The sequence below is a fragment of the Archocentrus centrarchus genome, chromosome 13 (genome assembly GCF_007364275.1).
Source record: "Archocentrus centrarchus isolate MPI-CPG fArcCen1 chromosome 13, fArcCen1, whole genome shotgun sequence".
Taxonomy (NCBI): Eukaryota; Metazoa; Chordata; class Actinopteri; order Cichliformes; family Cichlidae; genus Archocentrus; species Archocentrus centrarchus.
This window is the reverse complement of record NC_044358.1, coordinates 18724345-18744406: the sequence shown is the minus strand read 5'-3', so window position 1 is coordinate 18744406 and position 20062 is coordinate 18724345. Positions and strand designations below refer to the sequence as shown.

The 20062-nt window shown below is 43.9% G+C and overlaps 1 pseudogene; it reads right to left on the bottom strand.

Moving 5' to 3' along the window:
• Positions 1-5960: 5960 nt before the first annotated feature.
• On the bottom strand, positions 5961-18770 carry LOC115790409 (dehydrogenase/reductase SDR family member 11-like; annotated as a pseudogene).
• Between the last annotated feature and the right edge of the window lie 1292 nt (positions 18771-20062).

Here is a 20062-nt window from a genome sequence, read left to right as displayed (position 1 = left end):
AAGAGGTCTCCCAAAGCCTGTACACTTTGTAAGTCGAACAGACACATCTGGTCATGTTTTGGAGATCAGTGAGCTGGAAAGTGATCCTGAGAGCAGTGTAAAACACAGAATTTGACTCCGGCTCCATTTCTTCTGGACAAGACGACTGCTTGGGTTTTCAGTCTTAAGTTCCCTTTTGAGGAATGGATTAAACTTGTACCTGAAAAAGTTGCATATAATAATAGTCATCTGGCAAAAGGAATATGTGAATTTTTTTTTTTTTTTTTTTTTTTTTAAGCCTGGCATTTAGAGTCATGTAATTAACCATCTGATTTGGAAAAAGATCAAAAGTACATGTATATTTGTGTTCCAGAGAGCAAAGGTTTATCCAACTGTCACTAGCAACTACATAGATATCAAAGGCTTCTGTAAAGAGTGTCAAGGCCATGTTAAAATGACGTGACAGAGAGCCAACAGTCAACAGCCCAATGGTGCTCCAGTGTTCCATTGAAGACACTGATATTTCCCTGCACACTGGGCAATCCAAGAGGTTCTTGTCTGGAAACCTTCGTGCACAGATTTCAAAGAGCTGTGTGAGGGCAGGATAGAGCCAGCTGTATGGAGGTCAGCGAAGGCATCAGATTTGATGGATATCAGAGATCCTGAGCCAAGTCACCTTCCAAAATTTGGCCACCCTACGAAAAGCCAAGCAGGAAAGAAGAGATCTGGAATTAGGCAAAAAAGGTCCCATTTTGTCTTTGCAGTATATTAAAATATAGCACACCTCACAGTGGTAGTATAAGAGACATTGGTCTGGACAAGTTCTTCTGCCACTACTGGAGTAGTGGTACATCTGCCCACATCATCTTATATCAAGGCGTTCTGACGGACAACTGGTCAGTCCCAGTTGTGCAAATGCTGTCAGAGACACGACATTAATGCAATTGCAGCATGGCTGACAGAATGGCTTCATACAGGTGCTGCTGTCCTTGGCTATTCCCGGTGCTCTGGTGAAGGCCTTCACTCCTTACCCCGATCTGAAGACATACATTAACGAAAAGCTTCTGTGTGCTACCTGGGAACCAGTCTGCTAAACTTCCTCCTTGTTTTGTGAGGGTTGATGTGGCACACTGTATAAAGATTATCTGCCAGTGGGACTGCCTGAAAAACAAATCGCACGTGTCAAGACTTCTTTGTCAGGGCAATAGCAAAGCTTCTTCAATCACAGTGCTTAGACCATGCAAAACAGCTAATACATGCCATCACTGTTGTGGTCCTCAGTGAGGCAGAGGGTGATGATAGTTCTGGAGTCCCTCTCGAATCAGAAAGGTGCAAAAAAATATCTAAAAACGCAGATCACAGAAGACTCCATCATTATTCAGCTGAAAATGCAAGGAAGCGCATCAAGTGGATCCTTTTGATGAGATCCAGACTGACTTACAGGACTGGGTATCAAACATGTGAGGAAAGCAGGTCAGTTGCTGCAACCAATGGGCATAGGGATAACATCCATCCATCCTCCTTGAGATTGTTCCACACGTCAGTAATGAGACTTGCAAGTTACTTACCACTTTGGACAGGAGTACTGGTCCCCTCTTCAAAGCACCAGCCTCACAGCAAGCTCAGCCACTGTTGAAGCAGAATTCAAAATGTAAAACTTTTTTTAAACACGAGAACTTGCCCATTCGAGTTGATCGCTTTATTTCTTATCTTTCCTTGATTGAAGGAAATTTGTGGATTTGTTCTGCAAATGCAAAAAATGAGGAGGAAACATCTGGATTAGCAAAAGTTACAGAAACAAACTCTGCATCTGTGACTATCCACAGTGCTGAAACCAAGAGAAGAATGGATTCTCACCATTCTGTGGAATCCGATGAAACCACAAACATTCTTCCAACAGATGAAGACGTGGTTGAAAACTGGAAGGGACTAATTCTTCCACCCCAAAAAAAGCAAGAGGACTTCTTATCTCACTTCCCGCACTGAATGGCTCCATGCAGATCCATCTTTTGGGTCAAAAAGTGTGAAAGTGTGGGACTTTTAAAAAATGGAAACCTGCATCAACCTATCCACAATATTCCTGACTTCGCGCCACTACCCATAATTCATAGCGGAACTGGTTGTTTACTTCCATTTGCGCTGTTGTTCACGGTTGCGGGCTCACACACTTGCCGTTCAGTTAACATTTAACACTGCAGTTCTTTTACCTGGCCCTAAATGGTACTGTACAACATCGGAGGTGGATACATTGCAAGGAGTAGGTTTTAAAAAGCAGCGGGGTAACAGAGCCTCACCCGTCATTGTGTAAATGACATGAAATTATGGCCTGAAGTCAGCTACATCCACATTATCACCTACCTTGTTTTTTCCGAAGGTGTTGATGGCGGGGATGTCTCGTAATTATAAGAGCACCAGATTACCTTCAAAGCAATAAAATCAATAAAGTAATGCTGAACAAACAAGGCAACGTTGTTTTCCTTAAAGCAGCTGTAGAGCCGAGCCAGCGCATCGGCCAGCTAGCATCCCTTAGCATGGGTCATGCTAAGGGAAAGTGGAGTGGTGGAGACAGTCAGCTGTTCCTGTATCGCTGATTAGGGAAATCATGTAGTGATGCTGCAGCTATTCTGTGGAAGGTAAATCACTGATCTGGATATCAGAGTGTTCAGATCACTGAAACAGAAACACTGGACTGGCCGAAGGCTGTGATCGAGGAGACACGCAGCTGTCATCTTGCTAACTGCTACGTGTTTACATGAAGGCAGGCATTGTTTAAGCTTTGTGTAGGCTGTATGCTGTAGTGTCACACTATAAATAAAATGGTGTTAAAAAAAAAAAAAAGAGGCTGTACATTAAAGGAAACTTAAAACATAAGGAGAAAATACAGTAATAGGATGTGCAACTGAGTAGTATAATTTGGGGGAAAAAGAACAAAATGTACAGACTGATGTAGTGACAACCGACAACAGCACAAGTTGAATCCGAGCTCATGTTCCAACTAATAAAGCTGCCTGTTACAGCACAAAGTAACCGATTTTTGTCATTAACTCTGGCTGTAACTTTGGGTAACCGGAAGTATAAAACCGAACAGCGGAAGCAGCGTCTGTCATGGCAGCCTATCTGTGCTCTTCCAGAAACCCGTGGATTAGAGTTGGGAAATCAACAATCTCTGTGCTGAACATATGTGCATTTGATGCTTTTGTCAGTGCTTATGCTGTGCTTTCTGTGACAGCTCAGCATTTCAAAATGTTATCAGGACTGACAGTGACAAACCCATCTTGCAGCTGGTAAAGCCATTGCTACAGATGGTGTGACCCCAAAGATAAATTCCATTGTGGCTCTCCAAGGAAAGACATTCACGTTGGAGGAGTCATCGCTTTCAAGGGAGCTTGACCAAAGGTGGTCTTGGGACATTACACTGCATACTGCTGGAGAGCTCCGTGTGTGTGGGAGCTTTATGGTGACCTGGCAAATGTAGTCAAGACAGTGTCTGAAAAGAAAAAAAATACAACCACATGCAGCGTTATACACAGCAGATTTGAATGCTGTGAATGAGCACATTTTGGGGATTAAGTTTTGAGAAGCACAGATCAAAGGCAAGAAGTTTTTGCCATGGTTTAATATTCTGACCAGAATGGGTTCTGTTTTGTTTTTGTGACAAGTTTTGAGATGGCAAAGTATGCCGTATTTTACCTGTGGCGATTTATGGAAACGTTTTAGTTAGAGAATGCTTTTTCAACTACATCGCACAAAAAGGAAGTTTGTATACATGTTGTATACAAAACAGATTCATTTCCAATCAAGTCACTTTTTTCCTTTTGTTGTGACCATATAGCAGTGTGGAAAAAAGGCATTTTTGTTTTTGGATTTCAGAATGTTCAGTTGTTAACATAAAGTTAATTTTCCAAATCAGAAGTGTTGATTCTTCTTTCAAAGTATAATTATATTACATTTTCAAACAGTAACTTGGTTATGCGTGATGTTATAAGTCATGGTTCATTACTTCTCTCAATTAATTAGAATAGAAAACCTTTATTGCTCCATAATAGAAAATTTGGGTGTGTCAGCACCAAACCATAGGCAATGAAAGTATACAGGTTCATATATCACTAAAAGAATATAAAATGTACCAAATAAAAGCTATAAGAAACAAACAGCAAAAAAAAAAAACAAAAAAAAAAACATCACAAAAAGGCTGAATAGGATTTACAGTAAGGAGTGGAAAAATACAATACTGTGCGGGTAACAGAAAGATATGGGCTGTATATATTAACTAGAAGCACTCAGAGCGCAAACCTCCGCCAAGGCCATAGGGTCACTGACGCTGTAATACGTGTATCTAAATGCTGTGAAATAATCTTGCATCTTTCCCAGATGCTAGGATCATCTGAGCAGTAAATGATAAAAAAATGATCGTCGCCTCACTATGTTGTTTGATAGAACATGTCACTATGTTACTCTAATTTTTTTCAGGCTTTTGTGCCTTGTGTTTCGGCGTTAGAAGCTAAATTATTAAAATCCCCCTATCCCGCAATAGTGAAGAATCTTAAAAAATTCCTGGATCCAGATCGTGATACGGAGCACCGCCAAATTTAATTACTTCTTCCTCTTGTCATTTCAACCACCCCACAAAATTTCATCGAAATTCGTTCATAACATTTGGAGTAATCCTGCGACCGAAAACATAACCTCCTTGGCGGAGGTAATTAGATGTGCAGACTAATCAGGTGACAGTAGATGACAGCATTTATGTAAACACTTGATCAGATAAAAAAATGCAATATTGGCATGAATGTAGAAAAACTATTGTTTGTTGGGAGCAGTGATGGTTAGCCTATAAAGTCTAACAGCAGCTGTAAGGAACAATCTGCAAAAACGTTCCTTTGTCCACTTATGGTGAAGCTTCACTTAGGCTGAAGGACCTCTCCAGTTCTTTACCAGCTTCATGCATCAGGTGGGAAATATTGTCCAACTATGAATATATTGGTCATGTGCCGACTTCATGCCCTGCTGTTGTGGAATATTCCCTTTTCTACACGCATGTGGCAACCTCCATTGCATAGAAAAGGCATAGGCTACTCATAACACTTGAAACAAATTATTCTATAGAAACATTTCTCAAAAAAAAAAAATCTATATCAACAAGGTGAGCAGTAGATAATTTAACTAAAAAAAAAAAAAAATGCAATGGGGGAGACCGGATCAATAAAATACAAAAAAAAAGTGACATCTCATGACATCAGTCATGTGAAAAAGACAGTAAACCCACTTTCAGTTCTCAAGTTTTAGATATAAGATATAAGATGCACTGCATCATGTAAGTATTTATTTAACAAAGTCAACTGCAGAAGCAGTAATTACATGGGTTGAAATCCTCTCTATCATTTACTTTAAATATGTCCACCTGTCCAGGTTCGTCACAATATCCAGGCGACTACACAACTTGCATGGACTTTTCACACAACCACTAGAGGCGCACTTCAAAACTATAGGATGGAACTGTAGGTCTTTGTTACAGTTTGCACAAGCAAGCTATGGGAAAGTTTTCTGGTGGAGGACAGTCTCAGCGTCTGATGGACAGACTTGATATCACTGTCTGCTGTGCATCACACAAATCAGGAATCATAAACCAAAGCATGCAGTGTGGAAGGGTCTCACAGGTAGGCCGACCTGTTGTATAAAAGCCAGACTGTTAGAAATATCACTGAGTCACAGTATCATGATTCCACTGCGATTGTGAGCATAAAAAACGTCACACTGAGATGCTCCCACCTCTTGGTCATAGAGTAGCAGAACAATAACATTTGCTATCAGAGTCTGAAGGAAATGACACAGTTTTGAGATGTATCCATCCAAGGACAACTGATGGAAGAAATATTTTATTGTCAGAGTATTTCTCAGATATTTTACCTTTTATCCTTCAATACATTCTTACATTTATTCATATTTCCATAATGGTGAAACATATTTGAGATATTCTTTGCTTATTTAATATTTTCCATTAAATATCCTTCAGTGCAATAAGAAGACTGAAGTGCAACAAATTTCCCCTCATTTTATTTAATTTTGTTTGTGCTGAAAATTTACACTAATAAACACCATAAAGTTGTGTCATGGTTTCATGATTACATAAACGCAGTACAGTAAAATTTACCAGTACATTATATGAGAGGGTCAACTTGCCAAAGAGAGAGAAGAACACAGGGAGATGGTTTATATATAAAAAAAAATCATTAATCAGTGTTTCATGGGTATTTCTGGGGTTGCCAGTAGGGGCGCTTGTGTAAGGTAGCAGGGGAGAAAGACTGTTAACAGCTGGTTAAGTTTCCTTCTTTTCAGTCTTCTGTTAATTGGTAACAATCTAGCAGTGTGAGTAGTCAGGTGAGCCAATCACACCACTTAAACATGAAGACTGGGCTGGGTTCTTGTAGTGGGGTTGGCAAGGTGACAAACTCTGACACACTTTCTTGCTACACACCTTCAAACACAATGTCTCCAACCTGAAAGAAAAGTTAGTGTTATCTCATTATGAGTAAACTGCTGGTAATGTAAAATGTAAAAGAGGAAAGTTCAATAAGTCACAATAAAAAAAATGTTAAAATGAGAGAAAATCACAAACCTGAACATGAGGAGGGGCACTGAGCGCGTATGTCACAGCACTGGCGACATCTATTGCTTTCATAGGCTGTCAGAGAAGTGAAAAGTGCTTTAACTTTTTATCTGAGTAATCATTATCAGCAGTACATGAACTGCAGGTTTAATCATTTTACCTATATGCAGCATATATACCAGCTGCTTTAGCGGGGGTGTCGCTGTGGAGCCGTGATACAAATTCTGTGTCCACTAAACCAGGAGAAATGCTCTGTAAAAAGTGAGGATAGTGAGGCAACTTCAGGAGGCACTGTGCATGTGTCTCATAGCAGCTGATATTGGTGTTATAGCGGTTTTTGAGCTGGTTACGGTGTTTTAAAGTCTTACGTGGCTCGTATACCAGTGTTTTCTGCACGCAGCTCCTGCCTCAGGCCCTCAGTCAGAGCGGTTACAGTAAACTTGGTGGCATTGTAGAAATGCACATCAGGAACAGGAAGACTTGATGACCACACAAGCTGCAAGAGAATAAGATTGGTAAGCTGCTAACCAGGTCAGCGTTTACCAGCGTATTCTGATCTGATCTCAAGCCTTAAGAACCTGATGATGTAAATTTAATTATGTATTTACTATTGTAGTCATTTGACTGAATGATGCAAGAAAATCTGTATCAGGTCTAAAGCACCAGCAATAGTATGGAATTTATAATCAATTATTTGCTTAAGTCTTAAAGAAGGAAGATGGAGGGAGCTCAGTTCCACTGCTCCACTGGCCTCTGTCTTGGAAGTGCTAAGTGCTGGAGGTCATTGCTCAATAAAGCCAACAAAATACCATCATCTCTAAAAAATATGAGATCCTGAAACGACCAATCCCAACAGCCTCCACACCTGAGACTGCACCTAGAAGAAATTGGTGACGAAGAACAGTCCCGGTGGAGTCCGTCTTATTGCCTGCAATGTGAAACAATCTCTCACTACAGTTGTGTAAGGATCAGATAGCCCACAACAATAGTCCCAATATTCCATATTCGCAAGTACCCCCACCAGACACCCCAGTGCAGTCCAATGCCTTCTCACGTAACAGACAAACAAAACAAAACAAAACCATGCACTGCTTGGGCAAACTGCCATGCATCCTCAAATATCCTCAAGAGGATAGAAATCTAGTCCAGTGTCCATGACCAAAAAAGAGTGCACTGTAGGCTGAGGATCTCACATACCAGGAACTCTGGCAGTGCATCCTTACTATACGTTTGGGTATGCCAGGGCCTGGGTAAGATCCTCCCCTGCCACATGATCCAACTCACCACCAGGTTGATCAGTTGACAGCTCCACTCTCTTTTCACCTGAGTGTCCAACACTCACGACCGCAGATCTGACGACACCCTGGACCTGTGACCATAAATATCTCCGGTGGCCAAGTGCATACAGACATTCTCATGTTTAAATGTCATGTTCATTATGAACAAACCGTAATCCACACAGTGGTCCAACAACAAAACACTGTTCAGGTTCAGATCAGGCAGGCCAATCGCACCCCTCAAGGTTACACAGTCATTGCCCACAATGAGCATTGAAGTTCCTCAGTAGGACAATGGAGTCCCCAGCTGGGGCACCTTCCAGCACCATACCCAGGGACTCCAAGAAGGCAGGTCAGAACTCCAGGAACTCTGAACTGCTATTTAGCAGATAAGCAGTGACAACAGTCAGAACCTGTTCCCTGAGACCAAAGTCGCAGGAAGCGAAAACCCCAGTGTACAGGCACTGAACTGGGGGATACAAGTACACCCACCCATTCCCACCACTTCTCACCGTGTCATCCACCCTGATGACTACCCAATCCACACTGCAACCAAACCCTTATCTGTGTCAGAGAGTCGTTGTAGTGCTAATATCTCCATCTGGTCTTTTCCTGTTAGCCAAATGTCTGCTGTGAAAAAGTCTATTATGCAGTGCTGCCAAAGGGACACTCCAACCTTCATAATTACAATCTGAACTGTGATGATGACTACAACAAAACATATCTGCTCATGATTATTGCTACAGACTTCACAAACATGCCCGTCACTCTCCATCAGTAAAATAAAACTGCACCTGTTTATGTTTATGATGTGCCCATCGTCCACGTTTCTCTTTCATTGACTGATATGATTCTCGTGTGCAGATACTAATGCGAGAACGTTTACCTTCAAGAAACCAAGCAGAAAAAAGGTGAAGATAATATCTGGAATCAACAGCCTCCAAATGTCAAAGGGAAAAAAGATTTAATTTTTTTGGGCAATTTTCTGTAATATTTTGTCTTTTTCACCTACTGTGTTTTGTGATATTGTATTTATTTTAATGAACTAGGTGGTTTTTCATTTTTTGGCTGTTTTAACATGAGCCAACTTTTGGGATAAATAAAGTAAATCAATCTCAAATGCTTTAAAACAATCATTTCATTCCAATGGAATGTTCTGTTGGGAAAACATTGATTTGAATGCTTATTTCACACACAACACCAAAACATTACTGCAGACCAACCGAGATCAATTTATTTCTAAAATAACACTGAGGTCTTACATCCATCATGTTCTTCCAGCCGCTGGTTTTGCCATTTAGCAGGCTCTGGATGAGCCAAGCCAGCGTTGTTGATGCACACGTCCACGCCTTTGTGCTGCTGTTTGATGGCTGCAAACATGGACAGAATCTCCTCCTCTTTGGTCAAGTCGCATTTGAAAGGCACCAAAATACCGGGGTGGCCGGCACTCTGACACTCTGCTGCCAGTTTCTGAAACCAAAAAGGAAAAAAATGACAGACTTCAGCACAACTTTGTGTGTTTAGTATGTGTAGGAATCTGTCCAGACTGCATCTCACAGCTCAACAGCCACACAAGGTTTGCAGATCTGCCAACTTGTATTAACAATTGAAGCTTGAGCGTGACACATCATAATCTGCATATTTTACTGGCTTAATTATTTTACAACAGTGGGCACATGATCACATGATTGAGGGATACGCCAAACTGGATTGGAGACTGAAAAGGTGGATAAAGGGAAGTCTGGTAGAACCTTGCTTAGCCCTGGGGCAAGTGGATATTTTGAACCAACATGACAGTTTCTTATAGCCCTCTTGATATTGTTCCTGTGTGTGTGTGTGTGTGTGTGTGCAAGAACTGGATATTGGGAGCACCAGGAAATTTCACGGTGGCCTGAGGGTAATATTTTTTTTCCTTCAAAAGCAAACCGTTCCATTTCCAGTTTGCGCAGGACTCCTTACAGTTTCACTACTGCTTGGTGTGTAGTTTGCAGGTGTTTGCAGCCAATTTGGCATCATCCATGCAAACTATAGGCGACTGCAATCAATCTGCTAGTGACCAAAGCAATCACAAGGAGGTTTTCACTGCAGCACCGTATACCTCTTTGAGACCAATTTTATGCTGTCGACTGCCAACAGCCTCCAGAAACGTCTTGTCAACCATTTGCAGAATGCACACTTTCCTAGCAACTGGTGGTTGCAGGTCACTAAGGAAAAGTGATTAATAAAATTAATAAAAGGTTGTGACACTAGGTCTCAGTTTGCTTCCCAACAGACACTATACGTGTGGTGAGTGTTTTCCGCTGAGTGTTTTAAAGAAAGCAGATCGTGTCAGAAAAATGAAGACATTATGAACAGATCTAGACTGGATGAGCTGGAAATGACTGGAGCCTGAACTGGATCTGGATCTTATCCGATCTGAATCCGTGATCCTGATCTGTTTGGATCCACCCAGTGGCGGTCCTAGCCTGTTTGGCGCCCTGGCGAGCATCCCCGCCAGCGCCCCCCCCCCCTTCCCCCACAATAGCGATCGCGGCACTACTACACTTGGGGGGTAATGAGCGACTGCTGGTGTGTCCGAACATTGGTCTAGATTCGTATTTGTGTTATATTTTTATCAGGATTCGGGTTCACACAAATACTGTGAATTAATGACCATATTTACAGTATTATAATGAAATGGACTTTGTGCTCTATCATTTGTGTGCATCTAATAAAATTAGATGCACAGATTCATTCTGTGGAACATGGGGGAAAAAAAACATGGGAGGACAAAAAAAAATATCTGCATATGCATATCTCACAAAAGTTTTGCGAGATCCCGAGTTACTTTTGCGAGATCTCGCAAAACTTTCAATATTAGGACATACACTTCGTGTTAATCTTGATATGGCAGTGTCAGTGAGGATCAAGGTTTGGCGAGAGATTGCCAGCAAAAGTCGCCTTTATTTATAATTCAGCGGTTAATGTTGGCTGTAACCAGGCCCAAACTGTAAAGGCATGAATGAATGAACCCGGCTGACTGTCTCACTCTCACGCCATCACTGCTTCACTGACTCGCACCCCAGGCTGAGAGGAGAAGGGGGCGGGGCAGCGCTGTGTGTGTGTGTGACGATCGAGTGAAGCAGTGAACAGCGAGACAGAGAGAGAATCCCCCGCCTGCCCCTTTCCTTCTGTTACAACCTGTCAGACCATGGCAGAAAGCTACATGCAATACACAGCAAGCAGAGGGCGCCCATTACCCCACAAGTGGAGCAGTGGCGGTAGGCGCTGCTGCGGCGATCGCAATGCGTTGGGGGGAGGGGGCGGTCATGCCGCCCTAGATGAAATGCCGCCCTGGGCGGCTGCCCATGTCGCCCATATCAGAAACCGCCACTGGATCCACCTGCTGCTCAGGTGGACTCAGACATGGTTTGCTGATCCATTTATAGAGCCTGTGATCCCAGATTTAGGTGATTCTCAGTGGAAATATGTTGAGAATCATACTCTAAATTTCAGACACCATAACTTTCAAAATGTTGACAACATTTTAATCACTTTAAATACATTTAGTTCAGTTTTCAAGTCTTAAAATCATTTAGTCTCATCTTCACTCAACATTCACATCATCTCCAAGATCCAGACATTTTTCCATCAGTGAGCTTTTACAACACGACCAATGATTGATCACTGATCAGTGTGTTCTAAAGCTTCATCCGATTAGTGTGATGTAACAGTGATGCTACAGTAACTACAGTAAATGTTTCAGAGGAACTGACTGACAGCTGCAGCTGCCTCATTATAAATCCGTGACATCACGACATGACGAGCGAACGACTGTAAAAGCTTCAAGTTACGAATAATGAACTAATGTCTAACTTGGATTTCAGTGCTTACAGAAACATAAACCTCTGCTAATGAATTTGCTCCTCTGCTGCTCTGCAGCTACTTTATGAATGAGGAAATGAATGGAGTGTGAGGACAGGTGGTTCAGGTGCAGCAGGAGGGGGAGGAGTTAGAGAGACACTCAGTTTGTTGGATAAAAGTTTCCCTCATTTTAGAGTTAACAAACCCAGAGGTTTAGATAAACCTGCTTTCTGTAATAAGCCCAGTGTGTGTTGGTGTGTACAGCTGTCTCCCAATATGGATTTAAATTCCTTTGACCTTTGCATTTTGACCTGAATAATGGTTTATTTGTTTTTCAGTCTGCCTTTTGTCATGCATTTGTGTCCTTCTCTTTCCATAAATTCGTTTACTTATGCTATCCAATTCAGCGGTGCTGGTGTAACCGGTGGCTTATACAGCTCTCTGCGTGTGTGCATCAATGATCAGATCAGGCCACCGACGTGATTTGGAGGCGATCTCCTTTTATTTCTGACCAATAGTAAACAAAACATCACAGTCTGGTTGGTGACGATCGCTTTAAGCCCCCTACACAAACAAAACACACAAAGACATTGTTGTCTAGTACAGCTGGATTTACGATTACTAAACTTCCTAAACTTTCACTCACCGCTCCCGCCGAATGCCACAGGAAGAAGGGGGAGAGTGAGCGCGAGGACTGCTCCTTATAAAGGAGTTGTCCCAGAAAACTAAACGTAGGGGTACAGAAAACAATAACAAAAGAGAGGTTCCGCACACCAACCGGAGCTACACAAACACGTCAGGTAAATTCAATAAAATAATCTTTGTGAATTCTACATAAATAAATATGAACATAACTGGCAGAGACAACTGTAAACTATAAACACTATTAACAAAGAACTGGCATTGTTACATTCACCCCCCTAGAATTACACAAAATTATGGGTTGTACAACACACTACACTCAGTAATACACATAAAAACACAATCTTCAAGCAGAGAAAATCAACATCAAAAGTTTCCTATTAAAAGGATAGGAGAACTAAAGGCTTGCTTGGCGCCCAGCAAAAACCTATAGTACTCCAAAAATAACGTGCGGTGCCTCATACACCGCGCGTCCTCATGCCAGACAAAAGAGGGTAAATGAGATAAAGATGTACAAATAGCAGTACATCACTAATGCAATACATGAAAAGTTATGTAATATGCCATGAAACAAAAACAAAATTGCTAGACATGCAACTTTAGGCTTTACACATGAAGAACAGTAGGAGAACTTGGCTCCACCCCCAGGACAGACTCAAGTTGTGTCATGGACTCGATTAAGCGGCAAACGGGGTCGAATAACCCTGCCAAAACTCGATGGTGAGTCGGTCTATACTGCATCAAGTCCCCGAGGAGGACCATGGTAGACATGCAACGGTTGCTGCAGGGGGCAGGGGCAACAGGTGACTGATCCACAGTAGCAGCAGGACCAACTGGAGCTGGGGCGACCACAGCGGAAGAAGGAGATGGACTTTTCAAACCAAGCGGTTCATCTAAAGATGACTGTTCGCTGACCCAAGCAGCAGTTCGGCCACCATCCCAGTCGTTAACCCCAGAGAGAGAACCAGCAAAGGAAGGTTCAGCTGTTGCTGCAGCAGTGTTCAATCCAGACATCTCAGTCACATTCCAGTCAGATGGACAGGCACTGCTCACACTACAGGCAGGCAAGGGCACACCTGCTTCATCACCGTCTGGAACTCCACTGAGGGGTAAGAAATTGACCTGTAGTAGCAGATTGCGATGGACTACCCGTTCGTGCCCATCCTGATCCCTGATCCGATAGATGTGCAAAGCAGGCTTCGAAGCCACCACAGTGTAGACAACCGGCTCCCACTTGTCAGAAAGCTTCCGTTTCCCTCGGGCAGCTTTGTTCGCCAGCAGCACCTTATCACCAAGTGACAGAGGCAGACCTTTGACCCTTTTGTTGTACTGGTCACGTTGATGTTTTTGCTCAGCTGTGCAGTTCTTTTGAGCCAGAGTCATTGCCCAGCGCAGGTCTCCCAAAAGAGACTTAACATAAACATTATAGTCACACACAGTCTCATCACGGAGTACATTCTTGAACATTAGGTCAACTGGCAGTCTAGGAACTCTCCCAAACATCAGATAGAAAGGTGCAAATCCAGTGGTCTCGTGAATGGTGCAGTTATAAACAAAAGTCATTGTGTGGATCATCTGTGGCCATTTCTGTTTAGAGCGAGGGGGCAGTGCTCTCAACATGTTGCCCAGGGTTCGGTTAAACCTTTCTGTATTGCCGTTCCCCATAGGGTGGTATGGCGAGGTATGCAACTTATCAACCCCTGACAACTTCAAGAGCTCGGCAATAAGCTCGCTTTCAAAGCTCGCTCCCTGGTCAGAGTGCAAGCGCTGGGGAAAGCCATAAATGCAAAAAACATTGTCCCACAGCTTCTTGGCAACCCCTTTTGCGGTCTGGTCTCGACAGGGAAAGGCATGAGCCAACTTGGTAAAATGGTCCGTGACAACCAGAACATCCACCGACCTGTTGTTGCTGTCCTCCGCAGACCAAAAGTCCACACACACAAGTTCCAAGGGAGCAGAGGTCTTGATGTTTTCTAGTGGGGCTCTGGCAGAAGGTTCAGGAGTTTTACTGAGAACGCATCTTTGACAGTTCTTCACATGATCTCGCACATCTTTCTCCATACCAGACCAGAAGAAGCGCTGACGAGCCAGAGAGAGTGTGCGAGGCTGACCCTGGTGACCAGCATGATCATGAACACCCGATAACACATCAGCCTTCAAAGACTCAGGCACAACAAACTGAAACCTCTTGTGTTTGGTTAAAGGGTCCTTTGTGACCCGGTAGAGAATCCCACCCATGAGTGTCAACCTGTCCCACTGCTTCAGGACCTTCAGGGTTGGCTGACTCTCATTACAACGTTCCCGTCTGGAGGGTCTGCGCTTTCTCTCAACATAATGAGCAACCCTCGAGATTACTGGATCCTTCTGTTGTTGTGCCTGAAGATCAGTGAGACGCAAAAAAGGCCACATATCCTGACCAGCAGGTTCCAAGGAGGTGAGGTGGTCAGCAAGGGAGGCTGCTCGTTGTCTCGAAGCTGCGTCCCACTCTTCAAATGAGGAGAGAAGGGAGGAGACATCATCCTCAGACAGTGAGCCATGAACTGCAGCAGAAGTAGAGGGGCCCCCCATTGACTGTGGCTGGCAAGTAAAGCGGAAAGTGTCCTGTACTTGTTCGTCACTGACATCATGAGCCTGTCCCAGCAGCTCAGAGTAAGGGACACACAACAGCTGGTCCCGCAGAGGCTTCACAAGGGGTCCCTGCTGAGAGCATCTGCCACCAACATTCAGACGTCCCGGGAATGTGTTTAATCTCAAAGCAGTAAGGGGCCAGGTTTGGAGACCCAACGCTGCTCACAAGCAATCAAGTTTAGGTTTTGTTAGGATGTATGTCAAAGGGTTATTATCAGACCACACAGTGAACCTGTGACCCTTGAGCCAGTGGCTGAATTTGTCACAGACAGCCCCACTTAAGGGCTAGGAACTCTAGCCTGTGAGCAGGATAATTTGCTTGGCTTCGGGAGAGAGACTTGCTGGCAAAAGCAATTGGCCTTGCTCTCTCCTCGCCAGCAGGCACTTGGGACAGAACAGCACCCAGACCATCCAGGGAAGCATCGGTGGAAAGGATGAAGGCCTGTCAAAGTCTGGGTGTGCCAGCACCACACTGTTGAGGAGGCACTTTTAAGACCCTCAAATGCTCATCACAGGCAGTGTCCAGTCCTGAGGAGACAGTTTCCCCGGAAGGGTACCCGCTCTCCGCCGTCCGGGGAGCCTTAACCTTCCTCTTCTGCCCAGCAGTCAGAGCTAAAGCGGCCTTGCAATCGAAGAACAGCCAGGAATGAAATGCTGATAATACAGCACCATCCCAAGGAAAGATTGACCTTCTTCTGAGATGGCGTGAGCCCATCAGAGTCCATGAGGTCCTCCTTCCTGAAAGCTGAGATGACCTTAACTTTGCCCTGGTCAACTGAGACACCACTGCTATCCACTACATGGCCAAGAAATGTCACAGACCTGCGAAGAAGTGACACTTCTTTGTGACAGCTTTAGATTGTTCGCTCTGAGTCGTGAAAAGACCATGTCCAGACGTTTTCAAGCCTCCTCTTCAGAAGGGGCAAAGACGAGCAGATCATCAAGGTAGCAGAGGAGAGACTAGAAAAGTTCCAAGTCACCAAACACACTGATCATCATCCTCATAAAGGATGCAGGACTGTTGCACAGACCCTGGGGGAGCCTGTGTATTCGTACAGGCCCAAAGGTGTTGTGAAGGCCGTGTACCGTCTGTCAGACTCATGGAGGGGGATGTTGTAGAATCCCGATGTGAGATCCATAGTGCTGAAGAAAGGCGTTCCCACCAAGGGCAGCAAGGCAATCAGCCTGATGGGGCAATGGGTGGGCATCCCTGACAGTTTTGGCATTGAGCCAGCGAAAGTCAGTGCAGATCCTCAAGTCACCTGACTTCTTCCAGACAAGGACCAATGGCGAAGCATATTCACTGACTGACTTACTGATGATGCCTTTCATTTCCATCTCCGATAAAACCTCTCTCAGCTTGTGATAGTGCGCTGGAGGGACCCGACGATAGGGAAGCAGGAAGGGGCGGTCATCGGTGAGGTGAATGCGATGGACAAAACCCCTTGGCCTCTCTCCACAATCCAACTTGTCTTTAGAAAGACATCCTGGTAGGTAAGTATCAGATCAGCAGCCGCTGGTCCACTCCTCTGACACCTCACACGCCTCCAGGTCAATATCTGCCAAACCACATTCCTTCATCCGTTGGGATGGGTTTGACGTCCGATCGGGATAGATTCAGCAGTCCAATTGGTCTGTGGTCTACTGACACCCTGAGAGATGGGCAAGTCCTCAACAGCAAGACATGGAAAGACATCTGCCACCTTTGCATTGCGACGCAGCGTCACAGGAGTCTTTGTCGGGTTCAAGATTTTCATTGGTACCCAGCGATCACCCCACATGGGTGTCACCACCCCGTCCAACAATTATGTCTCTAGGGGCTGAACGGGAGGAGGTGGGCTCCACTATGACAGTGCTCCCAAGTGATAGATGGCCATTGTTGGGCAACTTCCCCCACACAAGATATTCCTGTTGAGGTGCAAGAGTGATGGACTGTCTTAGCTAACTGTCCCAACCTTGTCAGGCATGTCAGACCCAGACCAACGGGTTGTGCAACAAAGCAATTCGAGAAATTGCTCACAGTCAGGATTAGAGGTGCTGGAGCCTACAAGCTCCCAGTACTTTACATCAGACCTATCTTTTGGATCAAGGGTCTGATGACATTGCTTCCAATGATCAGCTCATCTCTCTGCCCTGGAACAAGAAACATAGGGACAGAGAACTTGGAGCTCTGGCATCAGATTGTACAACAACCTTTAGCTGTGATGTATCCACTGGTAGACTGACACAGAGTAGGCTGAGGCTGGACAGCACTTGGTTGATGTATAGCACTAAGGCTTGCTGATATACTATCCCTATTTGTTTAGCAAAATCACTAAACAGACTACCGAGAGCCTCAACAGGAACCACCTGTGTGGGCTCACAATTTGGCTGGGCAATGGGTGTGGAGCTAGCAGTGGGGACCAAAGGTGAGTTGACAAAAGACTGATCAGATGCATATTTGGGGACACCAGGGGACACAGACCCACCCCTACCAAAACACTGTGAAGGCATCTGTTTGCCCCTTCCCACCCCTAAGGTGACACCACGCCCACAACCCACCACAGACTGAAACTTAAAGAGGTCTACACCTGACATCATGAATAAAAATTATCAATGGCAAAGGAGAGAAAAAAAAATTAAATTAAAAAAAAAATTTTAAAAAAGGATGATCAAAACACACAATCAAATATGCAGCAGAATGTAAATAAACACACACAAACCCTCAAAAAAAATTCAAAGCAATAAACAGAAATAAAAATTTTTTTTACTTTTCTATGTAGAAGTCCAATATATACTCTTCATTCAAATACACATCCCTTATTCATGTTTATCACGTCTATTTCAAAACAGAAAAAGAGGGTTGGATTGTCGGGAACGTCCTCTTAACGTGCGGCAGGGCACGAGCAGTTCGATATAACAAACACACACAAATGAAATGAGGGAGAATGTGTGCGAGTCTCTATGGTGACGACACACCTTGCGTGCACGGCGACCGGAGGGCGCGCGCGCGGGCTGCGCCGCCCAGCAGGAGAGGAGACGAGGGTGACTGCAGCTACACCCGGGAGGTCAGACGAGCGCTGACCGGCGATGCAACGGGTTCTCACGGCACCAAGTGTAACCGGTGGCTTCTACAGCTCTCTGCGTTGTGTGCATCAATGATCAGATCAGGCCACCGACGTGATTTGGAGGCGATCTCCTTTTATTTCTGACCAATAGTAAACAAAACATCACAGTCTGGTTGGTGACGATCGCTTTAAGCCCCGCTCCCGCCGAATGCCACAGGAAGAAGGGGCCCGTACACAGCAACACATTAAACACAACAATCGATCATACAAAACATACCTGACCAAATAGTAAACAAAACATCACAGTCTGGTTGGTGACGATCGCTTTAAGCCCCTACACAAAGAAAACACACAAAGACATTGTTGTCTAGTACAGCTGGATTTACGATTACTAAACTTCCTAAACTTTCACTCACCGCTCCGCCGAATGCCACAGGAAGAAGGGGGAGAGTGAGCGCGAGACTGCTCCTTATAAAGGAGTTGTCCCAGAAACTAAACGTAGGGGTACAGAAAACAATAACAAAAGAAAGGTTCCGCACACCAACCGGAGCTACACAAACACGTCAGGTAAATTCAATAAAATAATCTTTGTGAATTCTACATAAATAAATATGAACATAACTGGCAGAGACAACTGTAAACTATAAACACTATTAACAAAGAACTGGCATTGTTACATTGGACAGCAGTGGGGTACCTGCTGACCTGCTGAGAGGTAATAGGCACCAGGGGCGGACTGGCATACATTACTACCGGGGATTTCCCCGGTGGGCCGATGGGTTAGTGGGCCGCCGGCTGTTTAACTCAGTCCGTGGAGGAGCCATTGCCGCGCACTGCGGCCCCGGCCCATAGTCACGCTGCTGTTTAACGGTGCCTATTACCTCTCCCCCGCTCCAGTCAGGCAAATCTGCTTTAGCGCGCGGCCGCGGAATGAGCCTGTAAACACATGAACGAGCATGCCGGCCAGCTGATGCGGGCTGACGGCATGCAGCGGAGATCAGAAAAAAAAACAAAAAACTTGTCCCAGAAAATCCGGGCCGGACTACGAAAACATACAGCAGCTGTTTCACTTATTAATACAAGTAGTCACGAACTGGAAAAGTCTTGTCCATACTAATGCCACATTAATTACATCTCCCTGTTTGTATCCCATGAGTGACAAGTCAAGAGAGAGACGCCAGTTGCACACTGACACTGCTGAGGGGGTCTAACTCATCATGTGATCCCTCCGCGACACTGTTGACACTACTGAAACGTGAAAAAATAAGTCCGCATTGCCATAAAGATGCACTAATACCAGCTACTAATATCATTAATTATTGCTTTTGTATTAGTATTATTACTGGTTGTGTAGTTGTTTTTTAGGCCTATTAATTCAATTAACAATTACTAATTATTTATAGGCTGAAAGTGAATCTGATGATTCTACAGAGAGAGATGTGACTCAAGAGGAAGGCCTAGATGCCCATCAATCAGAGATTGAGTATTTTCACCAGACCCAAACCAGAGACATTAGACCTTTTTCCTCTTTCACAACAGCACCTTGAGCTTTCATGCTCATGGCTACTCAGACAGATGTCTTAAAGATGCTGGAGAGTGATAAAATTATAGATGGTGTAGCAGAAAGAGTCGGTTGCTGCAGAGGTTACTCACTGAGTGAACAATGTATGGGTTTCAGTAGCTTTCCAGTTGTTTTTCCCCTGTATTTTGTCAGGGTCAAGTTGTTAAGTTTGTTAGTTATTTTGTTACGCCATATTCTTGTATTATTGTAGTCATATTATTGCTGGAAGTAATATTGTCCATATGACAATAAAAGTCATATACACTACGTGCCATGTATAGATTCATATACAGTATACACACACACACACACACACACACACATACAGATATATATATATATATATATATATATATATATATATATATATATATATATATATATATATATATATATATATATATATATATATATAGTGGGCCAGTCTGTCAGGAACTCCCGGGACACTTTTTCTCCCCAGTCCGCCCCTGATAGGCAC